Raw genomic sequence first — 12039 nt, forward strand, 5'->3', positions numbered from 1 at the left:
TAGTTCTGGGGCCAGCACTGTGGGGCAGTGGGTTAACACCCTGGCCTGAAGCACCAGCATCTATATGGGTGCCGGTTCGAGACCCCACTGCTCTACTTCCAATCCAGCTCTCTGCCTGGGATAGCAGTAGAGATGGCCCAAATGGAGGCTTAAACCTCCTCACCACAGTACCCACCCCCTCTACAAACTTTCTGAAGTATTGTTATATACATAAACTTATGCAAAAAATTGTCCATTACCCATTTTAATATGAAAATTATGCAAAGAAAATGTATATTCAACATGTAAGTTATATCTTAGAAACTGGTAATAGGTCTTGTTCAGAATTAGGGGAATGCAGAGGCTGAGAGATGGAAAAGAATGAAATCCTTTTTACTCCAGGGAATTTGAATTTTTTTAAAAGATTTTATTTATTTATTTGAGAGGTAGAGTTACAGACAGTGAGAGGGAGAGATAGAGAGAAAGGTCTTCCTTCTGTTGGTTCACTGCCTAAATGGCCACAACAGCTGGAGCTGCGCTGCTTGGAAGCCAGGAGTCAGGTGCTTCTTCCTGGTCTCCTATGCAGGGAGCAGGGGCCCAAGGTCTTGGGCCATCTTCTACTGCTTTCTCAAGCCACAGTAGAGAGCTGGACTGGAAGAGGAGCAGCTGGGACTATAATGGGTGCCCATAAGGGATGCCAGCACTGCAGGTGGAGGATTAACCTACTGTGCCATGGTGCCAGCCCTGGAATTTTGATTTTTTAAATGATATAACTGTATTCTGCTAATGTCCATTAAAAACAGGACAAAAAACTTTTATTTTTAACATTGGGAAACCAAAGCAAAGAAGGAGTAGAGCTATTGAGGTGAGAATGCACAGTAGTTTGGGCAACTGTGAGATTGTGACCTTCATTCTGAAATGATCTGTGACTAAAGAAGAAAACAGGCCTGGTCTCCAAGCTGGTCTCCAAGCTGGAAATAAAGGCTAATAACTGAGCCAAGTAATTTAGAGGTTGTTCAAAATTTCCACTAATTTGGTAGTAAAGTTCCTGAGATATTACCTGGCCTCTATGAGTGCCATTTCACCTAATGACTACATTGAAGGGACTACAGTGAAGGAGAGTCTAATGACTTTCTAGAATCTACTGTTTCTAGCAGTCTGCAAATCTGGCTATGACCAAGCTCTCCTATGGTGTCTTAAAAATATGTGCTGTGTGGTCCTTCCTTGGAATTAAGAATTAGAATTTCCAGTGCTGAGATCCAAAAACCACTGGCTTGCAATGTTTAAAAGGCAGGTAGCAATGGCAGGCAAGGAAAAGGGCTTGGCTTCACACCAGGAAAATTACGTGAAGAAAGTGAGACACCTGTTCTAAAATTGGATCCTTCTTCTCCCAAGAGCAGAATCTCTGAAGAGCTCTACTCTTATGATTGTTGTCATAAAATTCTGCTGAAAAAAATAATAACAGCTACCATTCACTGAGCACTCATTCTATTCCGTCAGTGTGTGAGGTGTTTTAGATCTATTTACTTTCATTCTCCCAACAGTGCAGTGAGAAAGTCACATCTGTTTTACAGATAAGCATTGAAAGCTGAGAGAAGTGAGATGTGCCCAAAGTCAGGAGAGCAGGAGGTCCCTGTCTGAATTGCTCTGCTCCAATGCCTGTAAGATTCAGAGAATTCTGGGCTTGGAGCAAATGTCCGTCTCTAGAAAACTGATAGAGGGTGAACTTGGAGGAGTCAGAGGTCACGCAGGAGACTTTCTGACCCTACGCCCTGTCTCTAGGGCTGGTCTCTGCCAAAGGCTACGGTTGCCAGCTTCAGGTCTGTCCTGTCCTTTCTTAGACTGCAGGTCCGTGCTCACTTCTGCAGAATGCTTCTGTTTTCATATTGGTGGCTTTCCCTTACAGTGGCTGGCTTTTAGAGAAATGAGAACATTCGTTTTGGCCATAAGCATATGGTCATAGTTAAGAGATCTAAGTTATCACCCTACAGCCCCTTGACGCATAAGAAGAGAATTCTAGGATTAATCAGCTTAAAAAATTTGTGCCATATGTACTCAGCACTTCTGACATCCTTTCTCTTCACAGTCATCTGGAGATGTTCCTGTTTCTGCATCTCTATCTGCATCTCTCTTTTATCTTGATATATTCTATTCATCTCCTCACATAGTCTTTCACCATTTCCCAATTTGGCATAAACTCAGGCTATCGACCCCTTGTCCATAAGTTATCTCCGATTTTTAAAATCTTTCCTGAATCTTTTTCCCTACCTTTTTGTTTAGCTGAAACTTGGATTTCCACCGAGCACGGTGTTTTGCCTGCCAATTCTTTAGATAGAAGAAGCTCATTCTGCTACAAGCCTGAAACTTAGCATGGTACTTCCAAACAACTGTTCCACCACCTGTGCAGGAAACCTTGCTCCTTTTGAAGCCTATGACCCTCAGCTAAGCATCCTCCACCGTGCCAATGTGTCATTGCTGTTCTATGTTATTTATTATAGAAACCAGGGCTACTTTTTCTTCTCCACCTGAACTTTGCCCTAAGGTATTGTGCTATGAAATTTTAAATTTAAATAACACTCTTCATGACACATAACTTCACAGACTGTCTTGCTTTATCTGAAAACTTTGTCATACTGAATTCCAGTGTCATAAATTTAGTGTCTACTTTTTCTATCTGTTCAAATGGGAGTGTCAGAACTGCTGGAAATAAATTCTACAAATTCAAAGATTGTTATCACTCTGAATTCCCAGTCCCTAACCTCAATAATTGGGAGTCCTCGTGTGTTTTCCTTAGCCACCTCTATCTCCTCATCCTCATCCTGAGATATTTCAGGATTTTCCACTCTCATCAAACTCTGACTACCAAGCTCCCAATCCATTACACTGCCTGTAGTTACCTTGGAGAAACAGAAACCAGTTGCCCTCAGAGTTCTAGTTCCCATTAAACCAATGCTATAGATTTGTCTCTATCCACATCTATTATTTCCTCTTTCTCCTTCTCCAGTAAAATTGGGCATAAAGCCAGTATTTTCTACAGAATTTTTCTATTTTCCAAATCTGTGCTTTGGGTCCCATCTCCTTCCAACAGCTTGAGAACTGTAGTCTTAATTATTATACCTCCCTATTATATGTATTTTTAATCCTCATTTTCTACACCTCATATGCATGTAAGCACATTTATTCCCTTTCCAACTTCAAAAAACGATACTAAGCCAGAAGGTAAAACTCCACACCCACAGGGTGGGCATGTGGCACAGTGGTTCAGTTCCTGCCCGGGAAGCCTTTGCTCCACATCAAAGTGTCTGCTCAAGCCCCAGACGCCCTAAAAAAGAAAAAAAATCTAATTCTGATGTTGATTACTAGAGGCAGAGAAGGGTGGGGGAGGAATAGAAAGAAGAAGTTTGGATTAAAAAAATAGGGAAAGTTAGGTGCGGTTCATTCATTGTGACAAATATACTAATATGAGATGTCAATGCTAGAGGTACTATGTGGGGTATATGGTTACTCTGTGCATTACTACTTAATGATTTTTGTTTCATAAATTTGTGACTATCTTGAGATAAGGTGGCAGCACCCATGGCTGCAGCGGAGCCCCTGGCTTCTGGGGGTTCTTGGCTCCCAGTGTGTGTGCTGATGTTGGGGATGCCAGGATCTGGGAAAACTTTTGTACAGAGGCTCACAGGACTCCTGAATAGCCAAAGCTCTCTACCTTATATGATCAACCTGTGGCCAGCTGTGTGTGAAGTCCCCTTTTCTGCAAATATTGATATTCATGACACTGTGATTTATAAAGAAACCATGAAATAATAGGAACTTGGGTGTCCTCACCTAATCTCTTTGCTACCAGATTAGATCAGGTGATGAAATTTATTGAGAAGTCCCATAGTATGTCTAAATATGTCTTGATTGACATATTGATCGCCTGGCCAGACCCTCAGACAATCATTACTGAAGTCCTGACACCCTCATTTCCAACAATTGTTATCTATGTAGAGGATACGTTATGAAGTACTGACCCAGCAACCTTTATGTCCAATGTGCTCTGTACCTGCAGCATCTTATACAGAACTAAGCTGCCTTTCATTGTGGTTGGGAATAAAACTGACATCACTGACCACATTTTGCAGTGGATTGGATGCAGGATTCTAAGGATTTTTAAGATGCTTTGAATCAAGAAACTACATATATCAGTATGATATGTTCAATGAACCTGGTGCTGGATGAGTTTCACAGCTCACTCCAGGTGGTAGGTGTCTCTTCTAATCTGAGTTCTGGCTTAGATGAACTCTTGGTGCATATCATCAGTGTTGCAGAAGAATATGAAAGGGAGTAAGGTCCTGAACATGAGCTTCTGAAGAAATCACTGGCCAGTGAACAAAGCCAGCAGCAAAAAGAACAGTTGAAATGCTTTCAGAAAGATATGGGCTCTGTAGCCTTGGACACAGAAACTGCCAAAGACAGTCTGTCTCATGTGCTGGGCCCTTCTGCAGTGATTCTGACTTGAGGAACTTGAATGGAGAGGATGAGAAACTGACAGTGATGTTGATGACACTGACCCAGAGTTACAGAAGAAGTCATGAAGTGCCAGCATTCCAGAGGGTATGCAAAAATCACTGGCACAGTACAAACAGAGAAAAAACAAATAGGAGACTTTAGGGAATTTCATTTGTTTCTAGAAATCCAGAATTTTGGAACCCCAGATGGGGATTATTATGAAAGACAATTTACTTCACAGTAGTAGCATTTCTCTTAGTAGGGTAATCTTAGGGTTCCGATGAAGTCAGGGATAGAAAGCCCGTGAACCTGACTAGTAGATGCTGATTCCCCCTTGGCCTTTCCCTTGTTTTATGCAAGGAAAGATTAATGGACTGTTCCTGGAAGCCGATTCCCTTCAAGCCTAAAAGTTCAAGTTTTATAATTTGACCTCAAGCTTTTACTTCAGACTTCCTTGTTTTTGATGATCTTGACTGTTTTTAGGAGCACTGGTCAATTATTATGTAGGATGCACCTCTTTTGGAGTTTATTTTTTTTAAATCATTATCTGAATGAGGTTGCGGGTTTTGGGACTAAAGACAAGTGAAGCAAAATGCCATTTTCACAACATCTTATCAAATATGCATACAATCAATATGATTTGTCACTGTAAATGCTTTCCAGAGTCACCTGTCTGAGGAGGTGTTGGTTAGGATTCTCTGAGGTTAAATTACCTCCATACTGTACTCTGAGGAAGAGAACCACTATTTGTGATGCATTGTTTAGGAATGGTGATTTATGTTCTTCCTCTTGAGGATGGAGTGCCCACTTCAGTTACTTAGAATTCTGCAGGGAGATTGTTCTCTTCTTATTTTGTAGAGATTCATTCCTTGCAATTTGAAAGTGTTAGCTGTATAGATGATAAATCATGTATTCATTATCTTATCAATTACAACCCCAGACCATTATGTTTCTTATTTTTGATTTGTACTGGCCTCATAGGATGGTACTTCAAAAATTCATGGAAAAATAGAATGAAAAAAATAAGGTTCTTTTGGTGCAAAAAAAAACTTTGAAAAATTTTTTTCATTATATACATTTTCATAAAAATTTTGAAAACCCTTTATATGCATGGTTTTCAAAATTTTTTTGCACCATAATAAATATCTCTTAATTCAACCTTTCACAAAATTTTTGAAGTATGTTTATGTTTGTCACTTATTTTACACATCAATTGTTTTGTTCTGTTGCACAGTCAGCATTGCACACGTGTAATTCTGGAGTATGGTGGAGAAAGAAAGCAAACACACAGAAATGTTCTTTTAGTGGACTGATGCTGCAGAGGTGCCAGTAACAGGCTTGTGTCTCGGTATCAGAAAAAATACCTGGAGTAGTGTATATCTGAGCCCCATGAGCAGATTTCTTTAAGAATCCATGCACCTGCAACTCTGCTCTCAGTCATCTCCCCCTTGAAAGGGCAGAATAAGTTACTGCAGGCAGTGTCAAGGAAGATTTAATTTCAGAGTGATGTTTTCTACTCAGATATCCATTCTTCTATCCTTTCACTTAGTTTCACTGACATCACCTGAAACAAACATCCCTGCTTGCAACTTATCTCCTAGGCAAAACCCATTGCAGGACACCCGGGGTTTGGGCACAAGTGTCTATGAATGCATTTTGCTGTGTACTTTTTTCTTTTTCACTATCTGTGGTCAGGGATTCATCTTGGATAGGAGCCATATTTTTTCCTCAATACCTGGTACTCTGCTATATCTGTTTCTCACATTTTCACTGGCTTGGAGTTTAGCAAAGAAGAAAAGTTTGTGTAGAAACTATTGTTGTCTTTTTTGGTCTCCTTTTCCTCCTCTACAAAGTTGTTATAAAACATTTGTGTGTAAATTTTGTATATACATATGCTTTTATCTTTGTTGGATTACTTCCTAAAAATGTGTATTTAACTTCATAAGAAATTGCCAAGCTGTTTTCCAAAGTCCTATAAATTTTATATTCACACCACCAGCCTGAGGGTTCCACTTGGCAACACTTGGCATAGTCAATTTTAGATATACCAGTGGGTGTGTAGTCATATCTTATTGCAGTTTTATCAAATGACTTCATTTGGTTATGTGTAATATGGTCTGATAGAACTCTCTCAACTTCCTTATTTTAAAAGATATTTCTAGGAAATGAGGATTTAGTTAGCAGTTCAGGTACCTGCATCCCAGGGCAGGAATGCTGAGTTTGGTCACTGACTCCAGTGCCTGACTCCAGTTTCCAGGAGAGACAGGCTCCAGGAGGCAGCAGTGATGGCTCAGCTAATTGGACTCCTGCCACCCTCTTGAGAACTTGGATTGTGTTGCTGTTTCCTGTGTCCAGTCCTAGCTAGCCCCTACCTTTGCAGCATTCAGGGAGTGACCAGTGGATGGGAGCTTTTTCTCAGTCTTTCTGTCTCTCTCTGCCTCTCAAATTAAAATAAAATAACATTTAGAATATTTCTATATTCCAGAAAGCTTTCGAATCCCAGGCTATTTCAGAATATTTTGAAAGCAAAAAAAATTTTGCCAAAGTTTTATGAAGACTTTATACTTTAACATAAAATAATTTTATATATTTACTTACATAACAGATATCTAGTAATTAGCCATTATATGCTAACTCCTGTGTTAAGAAAGCACTGGTCATGCAATGATGAATTAGATGCTGTACTGATTTTTATAAATATTTCAGTCTAAAGAACAGACCAGATATACAAGAGTTACACGTTAAAAATCAAATTACAGTAATCAGAGATGTGAACTTAGTAAATAGTGTGGTTTTGACATACAGTAAAAATTAAGAAGAAATGATAATAGAAAGGCATTTCAGCATCTCAAGATACAATGACAGGGGAAGCCATGAAATAGGAGGTAGAAGTTAGCACTAGTGGAAATCAGGAGAGAGGGAATTTTGAAGATTTCAGGTGATGTCAGATCCTCCAAGCAGGGGTGGTTAGTGAGGAGAGGGTTGCAATGATTTCAGTACCAACCTATGGTTTGAAGGAATTTTGGTTTATATTAAGGAAGAAGCGATTTTTTTCCTTTTTCAAAATTGTTAATTGGGAAAAAGAGTTCAGCTTTTGTAAAATAATTTTCTGACACTAATTGAAGTAGATGTAAATATTTTTTTCTTTCTTAAAATCTCTTCTAATCCATGGTAGTGATGTTCATTTAGCCAGCTCTGCTCTCACCCAGCTGTAGGTACTTAGGACTCACAAGGTATTGCTCGTCCTTGTCCTGAGGGAGGCAGAAAATGAGCAGATTTGGACCACTTGTGGTGGCACAATTCGTATTTTTCTTCAAATCCAGAATCCAATGTGACTGCAGTGAGCTTGCAACGTGCCTGTCCTTTCTCTGACCCCTCTGCTGTTTCCCAAGTCTGTAACTGAGTGTAGTGGATCATGTTCGTGACACCAGCATCTTTCAGGGGCCATTTCCTTTAGTTGGTGGATAACTCTTCGTTCCTCATCCTTGTCTGTTGCCCGGAAGGAGGATGTGGTGTTTCCTGTAATCTTCCTCACAGTTTATTTGCAAAGCTCCTGAATAAACAACTTTAATTCAATTGTCTCAGAGTTTCCAGTTGAGGGAACTCAAACCAAGATTAGACTACTGTTTTGCTTTCCTGATTGTGTATTGATTCCTTTACAATTACCAAGCCCTGCCTGGAATCACACTCATTTGGCTGGAGTTGGAATACTCTTTCATTCTTGTATATTGACTACATTTTCCATTTCTATTCCCCTCTAATTGCTGCCCTCCTCTCCACCATAAGACCCCAAAACTGGATTGGATTTGCTGAAATCTTACTCCAAAATGAATATACTACTTTTTTATCCCACATCTCAATTGTCAGAATGTGCTCTCTTTGGATACAGAGTGGAGTTGAAATTTGATGCAGTTTTTTGTGCATCTGTTGGTACTGTGGGATAGCCTGAACAATGGCTAAGATAACTTTTGTATCAGTTCCACTAGTTTTGACTCCATCCATATTTTTACTCCCTTTTCACATATCCCCCTTTCCACAACTCCTTAAGCGCATTTGGTGAGTCCTCAGCTGGGAGATCTTGTGTGGCTGCAATGGCCTTGAAGGGATAGCACTACCTGCAAGAGCTTCGGGAATCCCCAGAGTCCCACTTTTCATGGAAAACTTGAGATGGGGGTGATGAGCTGGGGAGGCTAGGCTATGGTGGGAAGCCTGCGGGTACTGGAGGATGGACAGGGCCATAAGCATCCGATGGACAGGGGGCAGGTAGAAAGGGACAGGCGGAGCTGAACCTGTAAGGAGAAATCTCAAATATCGATTTTTAAAAACATAATCCTGGCCAGTGCTGTGGCTCACTTGGCTAATTCTTCACCTGTGGTGCCAGCACCCCAGGTTCTAGTCCCAGTTGGGGTGCCGGATTCTGTCCCGGTTGCTCTTCTTCCAGTCCAGCTCTCTGTTGTGGCCCAAGAAGGCAGTGGAGGATGGCCCAAGTGCTTGGGTCCCTGCATCTGCATGGGAGACCAGGAGGAAGCACCCAGCTCCTGGCTTCGGATCGGTGCAGCGCCAGCCGTAGCGGCCATTTGGGGAGTGAAGGAAGGAAGACCTTTCTCTCTGTCTCTCTCTCTAACTGCCTATAACTTTACCTGTGAAATAAAAATAAAAAAACCCATAATCCTGTATTTATAAAATTTATTTATTTATTAGAGAAGGGTAGAGAGTCGGGGGAGGGAGAGAGAGAGAGAGAGAGAGAGAGAGAGAGAGAGAGAAAAGCACTCCCCAGACATCTATAACTTTTAGGAGTGGACTAGATTGAAGCCTGGAGCTCAGAACTCAATTCAGATATCCCATGTTGGTAGCTGGGATCCAAGAACTTGAATCATCATCTATTACCTCCCAGGGTAAACGATGGCAGGAATCTGAACTCATAAGTGGAGCCCGGACTGGAATTCACACACTAAAATATGAGACCTGGGTGTCCCAAGTGGTGTCTTAATTGCTGTATTAAATGCTTGCCCCAATCATGCATTGTTTTTTTTTTTTTTCAGTCTTTTTTTTTTTTTTTTTTAATTTATTTAATGAGCATAAATTTCCAAAGTACAGCTTCTGGACCACAATAGCCTCCCCCCCCCATGTCTTCCCTCCCATCCACAACGCTCCCCTCTCCCACTCCCTCTCCCCTTCCCCTTCACATCAGAATTAATTTTCAATTATCTTTATATACAGAAGATCAATTTAGCGTATATTAAGTAAAGGTTTCCACATTTTGCTCCCACACAGAAACATAAAGTGTAAAATACTATTTGAGTACTAGTTACAGCATTAATTAAACACCTAAGAGTAATTGTGTATTAATTACAGAGCTCAACCAATAGTTTTAAGTAGAATATAAAATGCATCTTTTGCATTGTTGTGGCTTCCCCCCGACCTCCCTCCCTCCCGTGGCCCTCCCCTCACCCACTTCCTCTCCCCTCCCCCCCCCCTTCATCACGTTTCATTTTCGGTTACCTTCATATACCGAAGATCAATTTAGTATATACTAAGCAGGGATTTCAACAGGTTGCACTCACACAACCGAACCAGGTATAGGGTATTGTTCGACTAGTAGTGTTGTATTTGAGTTTCATAGATAAACATATTAAGGACAGAGATCCTGCGAGGGGAGCATGAACCCAGTGACTCCCGTTGTTGATTTAACAATTGGTACTCTTATTTATGTCAGCAATCACCCGAGATTCTTGCTATGAGCTGTCTAGGCTATGGAAGCCCCTTGAGTTCACCAACTCTGAATTTGTTTAGTCAAGGCCATATTACAGTGGAGGTTCCTTCCTCCCTTCAGAGAAAGGCGCCTCTCTCCTTGATGGCCTGATCCTTCTGCTGGAGTGTTGTTCACCAGGATCTTTCATTTAGATTGTTTTTTTGCCACCATGTCATGGCTTTCCATGCCTGAGAGACTCTCATGGACCTTTTAGTCAGATCCGAATGTCCCAAGGGTTGCCCAATCATGCATTGTATAACACATTTTCTTAAATTTGTTGTTGAATGACTTATATTCTTGGGTTGAATTCTCTTTGTTCATGGTATTTTTTTTTTAAAGTTTTTAAAACTTTTTATTCAGTAAGAGAAATGCACAGGAAAGTGATGGCTTTATTTAGAGGAGAAAGAGAGATCTAGAAGCTACAGGTCCATACCAGGCAGAGAGCAGACCAGGAGCCAGCCACATGCAGTGAGTGTATGGTTATGAGAAGCCACAGGTAGCTTAGCATGGCAGCAAAGAAAAGGCAGAGAGCGGGCAGAGAGTCAGGTGGAGCAAGTATGCAGGCAGGGAAGCAGAGAGCAGGTGACCCAAAGGCCATGAGCCTGCAGGGAAACAGAATGTTCATGATATTTTTAAGAGTGAAGTACATTACTAAAAATTCTTCACTGGTATTTTCTTTGTTTATGTATATATTCACAGTACAAATATGTCTATAGTTTTTATAAAATTTTTATTAATGTTTGGAATTAAATGTCATTCTATGGGAAAAAATGAGTAGTTTTCCACTTTCTACAATGATATGCAAGAGTTTAGTTCATTATTCATTTGGACAAAAAATTATGAAATTTAATTTGCTGGATATATATTCCAAATGCTCTGAAAATGTTTTATTTGTTTTTTACTTACTAATCTACTTCTTGAATCTATTTTTGTCATGTCAATTTTTATATTTTGCTTTTTACATATACATTTCAAGTAATAAAACATCTTTTGCATCACAAAATAAATATTAACATCTACCATGGTGAGAAGATAATGGGGGAGTGAACCAAGGTGGAGCTTATTACTCTAGTCTAAGGGAAGATAGCTTAAAAAAAAGTGGCGAGAATACAGTCCTAGGGGAGAGTTAGGGGAAAAATGGTGGAGTAAACTTCATTCAAATTAGAGGGACACTGTGGATCTATGTGGCGGGTGTGGATGTACAAACTCAGGACCCCAGCAGCCCAGAGCCTCAGCACCAGCCTTGGAGATTGAGGTGAGACCAGACTGCAGCAGCCCAAGCCACTGGAGATAAAGCTGTGGGGAGAGCCTGGAGTAGACCCAACTTGGAGCCCTATGGGGGACAGTATATCTGCCAAACTGGATGAGAATAAAGGAGGTCATGTTTCTCTCTCTCCAAACACCCTGTACCAGTGACCTGTAACAAGCCAAAAGAAGGCAGACACTATTTTGGACACACGTAATAGCTGCACCAGCTCCTGTCTGTGTACCCAGCAACCAGACAAGCAGAGATGCTTGAGTCTGGCTGGTAGAACTGAAAGGGGACTGGGTACTCATGACTGTGGGAGGCTTGCATTCTGGAACAATGATAACACTGTGGCTAGGTGGGAGGGTGCAGGGTGTTGCTGGGACTTTGCACGGTCTCTCTGGGTGGCTCCACATGCTCAGGGATCCCTGATTCCCTGGTGAGGGTCATTGCTGTTGTATCCGTGCTCACACCAAGGACTGCACATATCGTTTGTGTGGTTCTTGGGGCAGCGTGGATGAATATTGTACCAACTGGGCTAGCTCCTAGGCACTGGTGTCCTTTAAAA

At 41.0% G+C, this 12039-nt stretch overlaps 1 pseudogene; it reads left to right on the top strand.

Annotated features, from left to right (window-relative positions):
• The first annotated feature begins 3549 nt into the window (after positions 1 to 3549).
• LOC149127833 (GPN-loop GTPase 1 pseudogene) lies at positions 3550 to 4625 on the top strand (annotated as a pseudogene).
• The last annotated feature ends 7414 nt before the right edge of the window (positions 4626 to 12039 follow it).

Source organism: Oryctolagus cuniculus, chromosome 2 (assembly GCF_051225735.1).
Source record: "Oryctolagus cuniculus isolate XC-2025 breed Fujian yellow rabbit chromosome 2, ASM5122573v1, whole genome shotgun sequence".
In the NCBI taxonomy this organism is placed as follows: domain Eukaryota; kingdom Metazoa; phylum Chordata; class Mammalia; order Lagomorpha; family Leporidae; genus Oryctolagus; species Oryctolagus cuniculus.